The 15,214-nt window shown below is 31.3% G+C and overlaps 1 protein-coding gene across 2 annotated transcripts in view; it reads right to left on the reverse strand.

The window, feature by feature from the left end:
- The window catches only part of LOC124354029 (BAG domain-containing protein Samui-like), a 44,780-nt gene that overhangs the window by 19,356 nt on the left and 10,210 nt on the right, over window positions 1-15,214 (reverse strand). The window contains exon 1 of one of the 2 annotated variants that reach the window (XM_046804182.1): window positions 14,359-14,492. The exons of the other annotated variant lie outside the window; for it this stretch is intronic. The gene's annotated coding sequence lies outside the window, so the exon portion shown is untranslated. Of the gene's footprint in view, window positions 1-14,358; window positions 14,493-15,214 lie in introns of those variants that run through there. 2 annotated transcript variants of the gene reach the window in all.

Here is a 15,214-nt window from a genome sequence, read left to right on the forward strand (position 1 = left end):
GAATCTGCTAATATTTGTTGAATATTTATATAATTTATTTTATAATATTTAAGTGTTTATGAAATGTTTTAACCACACAAGAAGCCATTTAAAACTATAATTTTGGAGATAAATAACCGCCAAACTATTATTATTTTGGAATCAGCACAGCATTGTTTATAAAATGTATATTTTACAGTCTTGGTGTAAAACACTGTTAAAACAGTTACAAACCAGAATATTTACCACATTATTTTCATGGAAATAAGTTATTATTATTATACGTTTTTCAAACTTTTTTGAGCTAATTGATATGTATTTGTTTACAATTGGACAATTAGTTAAAAAATGTGATAAGATTGGAATAGTACTGCCAGTATATATGGAAACCATTGCCACAGCTATGGTTAAATTTATTATATTATGTGTATACTTGTATGTGTAAACTGAAATTCCAATGTTGTCGTTATTCTCTGTAGTTTTATTGTAACAAAAACTCGCTATACTCATGTTAATGAATTCAATTAACAAAAGCGTTTCAGTAATAGAAAACCAACAACCAGATAACAAACCGTTCCTTGTTTTAGAAACATTTAAAAATATGTATTACATACTTTTCAAAACAGCAGCCATTTCCCAGTATGACGGTAAACTGTGTAGTTTCTTAAGGTACACCATGTATTTCATTATTATTTTTGTAGGAAAATTTTAAGACTTCATTATTTCTGACACTTATACACACACAAATATTGGGATTCCTTATATAATTTAACACTGGGAAAATATCTTTTTAAATGTGCAACCATTTGAATATTTTAAACTAAAAATCTTAAATATAAAAATTTTCCCCTGTTTTTAAGATATTCGAAAATGTGTATTCAAAAATTACTTTATTACAAAATCTAACTAATAGCATTTTGGTACAAAGTATATATTGTTGATTCAAGTGAATTATATTTCCAACAGCATGTTAAATTTCCCTTGTTGTCACGTTCAAGAAAATACATCAAAAGTTTACATTTATGGCGGCCATTGGAATTTACTTGGTTCTTGGCATTTTTTGATCCATAGTTGATTTTACCTTTTTACCTAATCAAGAAAATATATATCAGAGAAGCCTACTTATGTCAAAAGACATTTAAGATGAGGTTTATAACAGTCTTTAAATGTATAGTAAAAGTAAGATAATAACTTTGTCTTTTATACAGGGTGTAAAAAAAGCCCCGCACTGGCTTGATAACTCCCTAACGATTACAGGCACAGCAAGAAAACTTGGTACTGCGCCTATAAATTTACTTTTTAAAGTAACTACCATTTTTTTATCACGTCAAGGGGATGGTACGCAAGGAGTTGGAAGGAAATCTTAAATGAGAGCATAGGCCAGTTAGTACATCAAATTAAAGGTCTTTATTAGTAGAGTACAAAGCCCCAAATCCAACCTCAAAGGGTTCACTCTTTAAAATTTATGCTGGTTTAAAGTTTGAAACATTTACAATATAGGTCCTGTTCTAGACTGTTTGATATTCTTGTCTTGGCCCAAGTTGTGAAAGTTAAACTTAGTAATTAATACAGAACTTTAAGAAATATTTTTTAAGGCAGTAGACATCCAACGGAGAATGGTCTACAAGGACCATTTTTACTGTAAGCTTAGCTCAAGATGTACATCATAATATGGGGGTTTTTAGTAGAGATTAACGCTTAAGGGAAAACCTGGTATCAGTTAATATAATATAAAATTATTTTTAGGTTTGGTTTTGGACTTCACTTGATGTATATCTTACATTACACTTTAAAACAATGTACATTTTGATCTACGCTTACATAAAATTTTTTTGTCGAACTCCTTGTAAATCATCCTCCATTGGATGTAAATAGCCACTAACTACCTTAAAAGCTATATCATAAGTTCAGTATTCATTTACTAAGTACTTTCACTTTTCCTTTTACTTTCACAACTTGAGCCAAGACAAGAATATTAAACCACCTATAACATGACCTACATTGCAAATGTTTCAAACTTTAAACAAGCATAATTTTTCAAAGAGTGAACCCTTTGAGGTTGGATTTGCTGCACTGTACTCCACTAATAAAAACCTTTAATTTTATGTACTACTCGACCTATGCTCTCATTTAAGATTTCCTTCTGACTCCTTGCGGACCATCCCCTGACATGACAAAAATATGGTAGTTATGGTAGGTACATTTATAGGTGCAGTAGTAATGATATACCAAGTTTTATTGCTTTACCTGTAATGTTTGGAAATTCTTAAGTCCGTGCGGGAATTTTTACACCCTGTAATATAATACTTCATATTTTCTAAAAATGTACAGTTAAAAATATAATAACAATGACAATAATTATTTACGTGCTGGTTTCTATAAAAAATATTTTTAATATTTTAGAACCTTTAGCGCTGGAATTGGTACATTAGTTCAAAAGCACAGCCCAGCAAACATTCATCTAGCATAGTTCTTGCTGACTGCTTAAAAAGAAGTCTTCGGAGACAAATTCTGACCATCTTATGTTTTAGGACATTTTGTAAGGTAGACGAGTACTTACCTAATCGCTGAAATCTAAAAACGGTGTGAAATCTAATGATTACTCCTTAGAGAATTTACACACTATAAATGTAAACAAATTGAAAATAATGATTAAATTAATTCAACATATGGATGTGCTAACATAAAACAATGTTTAGTCAGACCAGTTGATTACATTTTACAGGCTCTTTTAATTAATATTTCATAACTTTAGAAACCAAGATGGGATTTTTGCTACTTTAAAGACTAGCGGAGTATAGTTTAGAGGAAATTTTGAAATAAGTATAGGCCTATATTTATACCAGGGATCAAGAATGTCCATGTAAAATTTCAGTACAATTGGTTACATAGTTTACATGTGAAAGCAAAACAAACAACACTCACATTTATAATACTATTACGATATTGCTTCCCAATGTTGCATGTTATATAGATAAAAAAGACATACAACAACAAGCAGAGCACAGATAAAACCCTGGATCTAATATCATCAAAAATATAAATTATATTGCTTCCATATGTTACTTGTTATACAGGACACATAGATGTACAACAACTTCTAAATTGTTTTTGCACAATCAGGAAAAAACTAAAATCACTATCTTGTTTTATTGATTGCGTTCATAATACTATTTAAATGCTCTGAGAGCAGTTACAGTCCATGTAGCTATGGTTAGAAGGGCTGATTCAATGCAAAATATAATTTCACAGTGGATTCTTAAAAATTGGATTGATATGATAGGACACAAAAACAAAACAAAAAGAAAAATTGCTTGAATGGAAATAAATAAGCCTGATATGAAGTGTTTTAAACCAATGCCTGATCAGTTAAAGTAGTTGGGATGAGTGAATGAACCATGATTGGGTTTTTGTTGTCTCTCTGATTTCCTCTTTAATGAAGGTTTGTCAAGTTACTGCCTCTTATCATTCACTGCCAACTGATAACAGTGCTCCACATTTCGAAAGCAAAAGAAATATTGTCACCGATTACTTACTACCATTTGGATTTCAAACTTTAAATAACAATCTGTTACACACAGTGTTTTAGTTATGTGCTTTGACACTGTAGGCCTGTACCTGTGAGCAAGTGACATTTGGATTTCAAACTTTAAATAACAGTCTGTTACACACAGTGTTTTAGTTATGTGCTTTGACACTGTAGGCCTGTACCTATGAGCAAGTGACATTTGGATTTCAAACTTTAAATAACAGTCTGTTACACACAGTGTTTTAGTTATGTGCTTTGACACTGTAGGCCTGTACCTATGAGCAAGTGACATTTGGATTTCAAACTTTAAATAACAGTCTGTTACACACAGTGTTTTAGTTATGTGCTTTGATACTGTAGGCCTGTAGCTGTGAGCAAGTGACATTTGGATTTCAAACTTTAAATAACAGTCTGTTACACACAGTGTTTTAGTTATGTGCTTTGATACTGTAGGCCTGTAGCTGTGAGCAAGTGACATTTGGATTTCAAACTTTAAATAACAGTCTGTTACACACAGTGTTTTTAGTTATGTGCTTTGACACTGTAGGCCTGTACCTATGAGCAAGTGACATTTGGATTTCAAACTTTAAATAACAGTCTGTTACACACAGTGTTTTAGTTATGTGCTTTGATACTGTAGGCCTGTAGCTGTGAGCAAGTGACATTTGGATTTCAAACTTTAAATAACAGTCTGTTACACACAGTGTTTTAGTTATGTGCTTTGATACTGTAGGCCTGTAGCTGTGAGCAAGTGACATTTGGATTTCAAACTTTAAATAACAGTCTGTTACACACAGTGTTTTAGTTATGTGCTTTGACACTGTAGGCCTGTACCTATGAGCAAGTGACATTTGGATTTCAAACTTTAAATAACAGTCTGTTACACACAGTGTTTTAGTTATGTGCTTTGACACTGTAGGCCTGTACCTATGAGCAAGTGACATTTGGATTTCAAACTTTAAATAACAGTCTGTTACACACAGTGTTTTAGTTATGTGCTTTGACACTGTAGGCCTGTAGCTGTGAGCAAGTGACATTTGGAAGGTACATTTATGTACATTTTTGTGATGACAATTTTATTGATTCATACAAAACATACAAAACACTAAACTAAACAGTCTACTTTAATATGTGGCAAGAGTATATCAAAAGTATCAGAACTGTAAAGTCTTGTTACTCATTTTACAATAAGGTATATATTAAAAACTAACAGCATTCTCTTTTCAAAGGGTCGAAGACCCTACCACTCTTAATGTATGGGTTCGTAAGTGTTATGGGAAAACCCGAAAGTGGACCTCATCTCAATTACAAGTACGTCGAAACAAGTCCACTATTGAAATGTGCCCTCAGCTTTCTCTTTTAGAAATTCACACCTGGAGGCTCACACTGATCTGATCTGAAATGCAGCAAATCTTCTGAACAACCAACTATCTGAATAAGAAAATGTATAATACAAAAAAAGCATTTTAGATCATAAACAAAGGAAGTTACTATTAACGTTGTAAAGCATTTGAAAATAGAATTTTTCCAAATCTTAGACAAACATCATAACAGAGTTCAGCGGACAGCCACCACTTAGTGGGAATTTTAAATTAATTACGCATTTACAATTTAAGCGAATTATAACAAAAAAACAACAAATACTAAACAATAAAAGATTTTAGTTCAATTCTTTTAAAACACTAAATTGTATAACAAAATGTTTTAAAATATTAATTAGCTTCATTGTGTTATATGTAACACTTAATAAGACAGTTTTTGTACAAGTACTACAAGTAAATTATATGAACTACAAAAATCTGCAGCAGAATTTAAAAGAAAGCGTTCTGTATAAAAAGTATGTTAACATTAAGTAAATATATAAAATATGAAAATAAATCCTTATAATCTGTATTGGTGTAAACTGTACACCTAGACCCTAGGCTACCTGACACTGGTAAAGTATTTAGGACATATTACAAAAAAAAAACATTTTTTTCTTATTGCTACAATAAACTAGGTAGTTATTTCAAATTTCCAGATATAAACGATTTGAGTTATGTGACACTGTTCTCAATACAATTTATAATTTGTGCATTCTTGACTAAACATGTTTCTTTTTTATTTTTGGAAGATTGTGGTTTATTTAAACACAGTTTTTATATTGCTGGTGCAAATATTGATTGAAAACTAATTTTTCATGTCTACAGAATTTAATAGAACAGGATTCTAGAAACTTTAACTTTACATTGTCTAATTTGGGACAGAATTTCATTTCTGAACTAATCTGTTAGCACTGCTTATCTTATCAGTGTTTAATTAGCTTATCAGAAGCCAACAAAGCCTTGGTTGACTATCTGTCATTTGGTAATGTTAGATATTGTTCTCTGCAATTGGACCAATATTAATTATATTTTATTACTAACTCAATGGCAAACTAGGAGTGTAAAGAACATAAACTAATATGTTTATGTCCTTTACACTACCTACTGTTTTTGTTTATTATATTAATAATGGTGGCATTTTGAAAACTTTGTTATGAAAAAATAATGGTCAAAGTGTTTGGAATGAATGATATACAAAGTATGTGTAATTTTGAGTTTAGTATAGCGTGAATTATCCTTAAATTTTTAAAGTTTGTTTTTGATGAGGATGATTTGAAAGGTTAACAAGGATCATTTCTTTATTTGAACCAACATTGTTGCCTTATTGCCTTTGCTGAAACAGGAATAACCTGTTATTATCTAAGGATGACTGTGTTTCTTAGAAAGTTCCATCAACCCTATGAGTACAGTGACTATCTTCCTCCTGTCATGCATGTATTAATAGCTTATTTTTCATAAATTTGCAGGCATTTTGGAAAATATGTGACAATGTGATGTAAAATAAATACAATACTACAATATAAAATAAAAAACACTATATTTCAAGTATACCATCACTATTTTTATAAATAAACAAGAATGTTAATTAAGAAAAACAGATAATTCAGAAAAAATTATCTACAGTATTATACAGTTGTTTACAGATCTGTACCAAAATTATATATGGAGTGAGAACCATGCTTTACAAAACTATTATTAAGAAAACACAAACATGGCATAACATTTAGCTGCTAAACTTCAAGTAGTTATGAGAGATATATTTATTACACTTATTTTTATTTGAAACTTGTTAGATGTTTACATTTTGGTAACAAATACAAATTTTGAGTTCATTTGTAGGAAAACCAATGCAAACCACATTGAAACAATTTCTACTGTACAAGTTGGTGCAATTAAGATATATGGCAGACAGAGGATTAAAGTATATATTATGTATGTTATTATCAATTCTAGTAAAAGTAATAAATAATAAGTCTTCAGACTTTTGATTTAAGACCAGTCACAGCCAAGATTTATGTTGTTCATTGCCATGTTCCATGTAAGTACTGCATGTACTTCTGTGTCCACATGGCTACACTAGACTGTTATGGGTTAATTGGAAACAATAACAATGATAAAAATAACTTGTAATAAACTCAAATAACAATGTTGATATGAAAATTATATTACAATACTTATTAAAATAAAAGGTAGTTCCAAAATATAGTGTAGTAACAGTCCTCATTATTTGTAACTGAGTATAAAATAATATTGAATTTTAAAAATGCTAGACAGGAATTGTACAATAGTTTAAACATGTTGACTACATAGATCCCTTACGGCAGGAGTAGTAATGACTCTCATTAGGTGTCACAGAGTATAGAGTTACATTGAATATTAGACATGCTAGACAGGAATTGTACAATGGTTTAAATATGTTGACTGCATATTGTTGAGTTGAGTACAAGGTGACTCTCATTAGGTGTCACAGAGTATAGAGTTACATTGAATTTTAGACATGCTAGACAGGAATTGTACAGTAGTTTAAACATATTGATGCCTTTATGGCGAGGGAGTAGTAATGACTCTCATTAGGTGTCACAGAGTATAGAGTTACATTGAATTTTAGACATGCTAGACAGGAATTGTACAGTAGATTACACATATTGAGTGCATAGATCCGTTACGGCGGGAGTAGTAATGACTCTCATTAGGTGTCACAGAGTATAGATTTACATTGAATTTTAGACATGCTAGACAGGAATTGTACAGTAGTTTAAACATATTGATGCCTTTATGGCGGGAGTAGTAATAACTCTCATTAGGTGTCACAGAGTATACAGTTCCATTGAATTTTAGACATGCTAGACAAGAATTGTACAGTAGTTTTAAACATGTTCACTGCTTAGATGCTTCACAACGAGGTAGTAATGATTCTCATTAGGTATCACAGAGTATAGAGTTGCATTGAATTTTAGACATGCTAGACAGGAATTGTACAGTAGTTTAAACATATTGACTGCATAGATGCCCATACGGCGGGAGTAGTAATGATTCTCATTAGGTATCACAGAGTATAGAGTTACATTGAATTTTAGACATGCTAGACAAGAATTGTACAGTAGTTTAAACATGTTGACTGCATAGATGCTTTACAACGAGGTAGTAATGATTCTCATTAGGTATCACAGAGTATAGAGTTACATTGAATTTTAGACATGCTAGACAAGAATTGTATAGTAGTTTAAACATGTTGACTGCATAGATGCTTTACAACGAGGTAGTAATGATTCTCATTAGGTATCACAGAGTATAGAGTTACATTGAATTTTAGACATGCTAGACAAGAATAGTACAGTAGTTTAAATATGTTGACTGCATAGATGCTTTACAACGAGGTAGTAATGATTCTCATTAGGTATCACAGAGTATAGAGTTACATTGAATTTTAGACATGCTAGACAAGAATTGTACAGTAGTTTAAACATGTTGACTGCATAGATGCTTTACAACGAGGTAGTAATGATTCTCATTAGGTATCACAGAGTATAGAGTTACATTGAATTTTAGACATGCTAGACAGGAATTATACAGTAGTTTATACATGTTGACTGCATAGATGCCTTACGTCGGGAGTAGTAATGACTCTCATTAGGTATCACAGAGTATAGGGTTACATTGAATTTTAGACATATTGATGCCTTTATGGCGGGAGTAGTAATGACTCTCATTAGGTGTCACAGAGTATAGAGTTACATTGAATTTTAGACATGCTAGACAGGAATTGTACAGTAGTTTAAACATATTGAGTGCATAGATCCCTTACAGCGGGAGTAGTAATGATTTTCATTAGGTATCACAGTATACAGTTGCATTGAATTTTTAGACATGCTAGACAGGAATTGTACAGTAGTTTAAACATATTGAGTGCATAGATCCCATACGGCGGGAGTAGTAATGACTCTTATTAGGTATCACAGAGTATAGAGTTACATTGAATTTTAGACATGCTAGACAAGGAATTGTACAGTAGTTTAAACATGTTGACTGCATAGATGCTTTACAACGAGGTAGTAATGATTCTCATTAGGTATCACAGAGTATAGAGTTACATTGAATTTTAGACATGCTAGACAAGAATTGTACAGTAGTTTAAACATGTTGACTGCATAGATGCTTTACAACGAGGTAGTAATGATTCTCATTAGGTATCACAGAGTATAGAGTTACATTGAATTTTAGACATGCTAGACAAGAATTGTACATAGTTTAAACATGTTGACTGCATAGATGCCTTTACAACGAGGTAGTAATGATTCTCATTAGGTGTCACAGAGTATACAGTTACATTGAATTTTAGACATGCTAGACAAGAATTGTACAGTAGTTTAAACATGTTGAGTGCATAGATCCCATACGGCGGGAGTGTAGTAATGACTCTATTAGGTGTCACAGAGTATACAGTTACATTGAATTTTAGACATGCTAGACAGGAATTGTACAGTAGTTTAAACATATTGAGTGCATAGATCCCTTATGGCGGGAGTAGTAATGACTCTCATTAGGTGTCACAGAGTATAGAGTTACATTGAATTTTAGACATGCTAGACAAGAATTGTACAGTAGTTTAAACATGTTGACTGCATAGATGCTTTACAACGAGGTAGTAATGATTCTCATTAGGTATCACAGAGTATAGAGTTACATTGAATTTTAGACATGCTAGACAGGAATTGTACAGTAGTTTAAACATGTTGACTGCATAGATCCCTTTACAACGGGAGTAGTAATGATTCTCATTAGGTATCACAGAGTATAGAGTTACATTGAATTTTAGACATGCTAGACAAGAATTGTACAGTAGTTTAAACATGTTGACTGCATAGATGCTTTACAACGAGGTAGTAATGATTCTCATTAGGTATCACAGAGTATAGAGTTACATTGAATTTTAGACATGCTAGACAAGAATTGTACAGTAGTTTAAACATGTTGACTGCATAGATGCTTTACAACGAGGTAGTAATGATTCTCATTAGGTATCACAGAGTATAGAGTTACATTGAATTTTAGACATGCTAGACAAGAATTGTACAGTAGTTTAAACATGTTGACTGCATAGATGCTTTACAACGAGGGAGTAGTAATGATTCTCATTAGGTATCACAGAGTATAGAGTTACATTGAATTTTAGACATGCTAGACAGGAATTGTACAGTAGTTTAAACATATTGACTGCATAGATGCCTTACAGCGGGAGTAGTAATGACTCTCATTAGGTGTCACAGAGTATAGAGTTACATTGAATTTTAGACATGCTAGACAGGAATTGTACAGTAGTTTAAACATGTTGAGTGCATAGATCCCTTACAGCGGGAGTAGTAATGACTCTCATTAGGTGTCACAGAGTATAGAGTTACATTGAATTTTAGACATGCTAGACAAGAATTGTACAGTAGTTTAAACATGTTGACTGCATAGATGCTTTACAACGAGGTAGTAATGATTCTCATTAGGTGTCACAGAGTATAGAGTTACATTGAATTTTAGACATGCTAGACAGGAATTGTACAGTAGTTTAAACATGTTGACTGCATAGATGCTTTACAACGAGGTAGTAATGATTCTCATTAGGTATCACAGAGTATAGAGTTACATTGAATTTTAGACATGCTAGACAAGAATTGTACAGTAGTTTAAATATGTTGACTGCATAGATGCTTTACAACGAGGTAGTAATGATTCTCATTAGGTATCACAGAGTATAGAGTTACATTGAATTTTAGACATGCTAGACAAGAATTGTACAGTAGTTTAAACATGTTGACTGCATAGATGCTTTACAACGAGGTAGTAATGATTCTCATTAGGTATCACAGAGTATAGAGTTACATTGAATTTTAGACATGCTAGACAGGAATTGTACAGTAGTTTAAACATGTTGACTGCATAGATGCTTTACAACGAGTAGTAATGACTCTCATTAGGTATCACAGAGTATAGAGTTACATTGAATTTTAGACATGCTAGACAGGAATTGTACAGTAGATTAAACATATTGAGTGCATAGATCCCTTACGGCGGGAGTAGTAATGACTCTCATTAGGTATCACAGAGTATAGAGTTACTTTTAATTTTAGACATGCTAGACAGGAATTGTACAGTAGATTAAACATATTGAGTGCATAGATCCCTTACGGCGGGAGTAGTAATGACTCTCATTAGGTATCACAGAGTATAGAGTTACTTTTAATTTTAGACATGCTAGACAGGAATTGTACAGTAGATTAAACATATTGAGTGCATAGATCCCTTACGGCGGGAGTAGTAATGACTCTCATTAGGTATCACAGAGTACAGAGTTACTTTTAATTTTAGACATGCTAGACAGGAATTGTACAGTAGATTAAACATATTGAGTGCATAGATCCCTTACGGCGGGAGTAGTAATGACTCTCATTAGGTGTCACAGAGTATAGAGTTACTTTTAATTTTAGACATGCTAGACAGGAATTGTACAGTAGATTAAACATATTGAGTGCATAGATCCCTTACGGCGGGAGTAGTAATGACTCTCATTAGGTGTCACAGAGTATACAGTTACTTTTAATTTTGGACATGCTAGACAGGAATTGTACAGTAGATTAAACATATTGAGTGCATAGATCCCTTACGGCGGGAGTAGTAATGACTCTCATTAGGTATCACAGAGTACAGAGTTACTTTTAATTTTAGACATGCTAGACAGGAATTGTACAGTAGATTAAACATATTGAGTGCATAGATCCCTTACGGCGGGAGTAGTAATGACTCTCATTAGGTATCACAGAGTATAGAGTTACTTTTAATTTTAGACATGCTAGACAGGAATTGTACAATAGTTTAAACATGTTGACTGCATAGATGCCTTACGAGTGTAGTGCCTTATAACTCTCATTATGTGTTACTGAGAATAGAATCAGATTAAGTTTTAGACATGTTATATGCTGGACAGGTAATGTACAGCAGTTTAAAAACGTTGCCTGTATAGATCCTTTAGGGCAGGAGTAGTGATGGGTCTTACATACATACATTGCATAACTGTGACACATTCAAGCTAATCTTAGCTAATAAGTGTTACTAAACAGCATGTGGCCTATGTAGTCCAGTGAATTGATATACCTTTACTGGGGAAACCGACTGTATGTTTTGTTAGTTTTTTGTTTAAATAGATGACAAGAAAAATAAAAGGTTAGTTGTGATTTGAGATGTCTATGTTATATTATATCATTATATTATTTTTAGTTTTTAAATTAATACTACAAAATGAATTTATTACAACTAGCTTTACTTTCTATTTTTATTAGAATCAAATATAAACATTAATAATAAAACTTTATTATTACCAAAACTGTTTCTTACCAACAAGTTCTGTTAGAAAATGTTTATTTGGTCAGGCAATAATTATCAACAAATAGTTGTTGAAAAATATCTAAATAAAAAATTGTTACCCTTTCATGTTATCATGCGCTGTGTAGTTGGCTATAAATGAGACTGAAAGTGGTCTGTCACCATGCTTGAGTCAGCTACTCAGGCCAAATCACAATGCGACATAGCCAGTATAGCGCATATATTAAATTAGCCCATTAAGTCTTCTACACAGAATTTTTCTAAATTAAATTTGTCTGTTAAATTTAAAATAAATACTATTGAAACTAAATTTTAACTATAGTTGTAATGTATTATATACATAAAATACATCAAACTAGACTAAAAATTTAAAACAAATAGTTGCTTTTTACATAAATTATGAAAAATACAACAAATTTGTTACTATTCTTTCTGAAAAAAAAAGAACTACCCTTGTTGAAGTGAACACAAAATTGTATACTGTAATAATTTACATAAGTTATATTAGTGAAATAGTGAGGCATGATGCTCTGTAGTATATGACTCATGCATTTCCTCTTCAAGCTTATTGGTAACACAGGCCTGGCTTCACTTGCTACTCGTCTATAGCTAGTCTATTTATTTATCTGGTTTGTAGTTGAAAAAACCGGATTTCGGCATCAAGAACTAAGCTTCTACTAAACACTTAATCAATTAAAGAAAACTAAACTTGTAAGACAATTCTATAACAATGGGAGTTTTTTTATATAAACTAAACTTTGGTATTACTCCAATGAAAAAAGATGCCTTTACATTCAAATTGTAACACTCTTCTTCTCCTTTATTGTACATTAAAAAGGATATAAATGCAATAATTCTTCATATGATTTATTTGAAAAGTCCAAAAATCAAAAAGTAAAGAAATATGTATGCAAGTCTAATCTTTTAAAATCTGATCATATACTGAAAAGAAAGAAAAAATTGAAACAGTCCCAGAAACAGTTCTCAAAATTTATCCTATTAGGATTAGATTTTCTGACCATCATGAATTATCAACTAAAAAAAATTTCAATTATTCCAAAAGTTTTCATGAGATAAACCAAGTTCTTCATTAAATGTAATGATAGGTGAGGTGTTTAGAACAATTAGCATTATTAAACTAGTGATGCTTAGACTTGAATTTTTATGTTTAAGAAGCAAAGGTTACTTGAACAATTAAAATTTAGTTGCCAAATAAGCCAATCAAATAATGAAAAAGTTGTAATTAATAAATAGCAAAAAGAGGAATACAAAGTCAAGGTCACTAAAAACAGAATAAAAACCCAGGTAAAGGCAAAGTCATGCAAACTGACCAAACACCTGTATCAGTTTCATCAGGTAATAAAGAACCTTGAATAATGCAATATCATAATATATTTTGTCCCCAATGCATTCTTCAAGTCTAGTATTAATACCAATTCGAGTAACCTAATGTGATAAAAGATAATAGAGCCAGCCAGTTCATTTAATTTCAGCCTACACAGTTCTGTTTTAAAATTTATGTTAAGTATTCAAAAATAAATATAATATTTTTTATGACAATGCTGAACATCATTACAACATAAGTTTTACTTGAGGTTTTAATATTATTACTTACAAATGTTTGAATTAAAACTAATTATTCTGTTAAATAGAGATACAACATCAAATAACAAAACTCATCACTTATTGATACCTACTGATTTTATATAGACAGATGGCCTTTAAGAAAAAAAGAGGTGCAATTTGTACTAGTTTAAGAGACCTACCATATGTATTTTATTTAACTTAATTGTAACTTCATATACCATTCTATACATAGTATTTTAAGGTCCTAAATATTAATGATAATACCTCTTTAATGTATAAAAATATACATGAGTATGTTTTTCAAGAAAAGAAATTGTAAGCTTGTGAGAGTTGAAAAATAGCAAAGACTAAAAAAAAGAAAAGAGCTAAGATACTATCAGCAATGAAAATGAAATAATACATGCTTTGTCATATCAGCTGACATGACAACATAAGCACTAAATACAAATTAAATTAACAATACACACTTCTTCTAAAAAAATCCTTGAATACGCTTCCTAATCGAGAAGGCTCAACTATTTAATTACTTACGATGTAATAAAAACAAATAAGAAGAAAGAACGAATCCAATGTCACAGACAGAACATTGAGTGAGACGGCAACGGAATTTCATAACTTGTAACTAATCTGCGCAGTGAAAAACATTTGAGCTCTCTCTCGCTCCACCCTGGCTATCTTTAGCCTGGCCGTCAAATTCTCAAAGCAAAACAGTGAAGGCGGACGGCGCTTCTCTTCTAGCTAACATTAACTGACATTTCTCCTTACATTTCCCTCTGTAGGCTAATAAACACTATAGATGATATGTGTTTATCTTGAAATAGGTATTTCTTTTAGGAGTTTAGCAAGTGTATATGCTACAGTTGTTATTTTTACATTTAAATTTTATACATAACAGTAATGGTGGAATATTACAAAATAAATCTGGCTATTCAATACTACTGACAATACATACAAACCAATGAAATAAACACCAATTTATTCCAAAAATAAACAACAACAAAAACATACAAAATATGTATTCCACAAACCAATGTAAATAAAATACATGCATGCTGTATTTAAAATCTCATACTATTTTTAAAGCTAAGAAATTCACAAGTTTGTCATTTTATCAATCTTGTTTAATAATCAATCCAGAAAATTCTGTTTTTTTCATAACATTTTGCTATAATAACTAATATTGTCTTCCCAATATTTACTGTTCAAACCATTTACTTTACAATGTTATTATTTTGGACAGAAAGGTCTTAAAACACAAACACACAATATGTATAATAAATTAAGACTAGATAGAAAAAATACCAAGAAAGTTCTGAGTGACATATTGAGTAACTAGATTTAGGAAAATTTCCATAGAGTCTATAAAAACTTACAACACGATGACTCA

The sequence above is a fragment of the Homalodisca vitripennis genome, chromosome 2, assembly GCF_021130785.1.
Source record: "Homalodisca vitripennis isolate AUS2020 chromosome 2, UT_GWSS_2.1, whole genome shotgun sequence".
In the NCBI taxonomy this organism is placed as follows: domain Eukaryota; kingdom Metazoa; phylum Arthropoda; class Insecta; order Hemiptera; family Cicadellidae; genus Homalodisca; species Homalodisca vitripennis.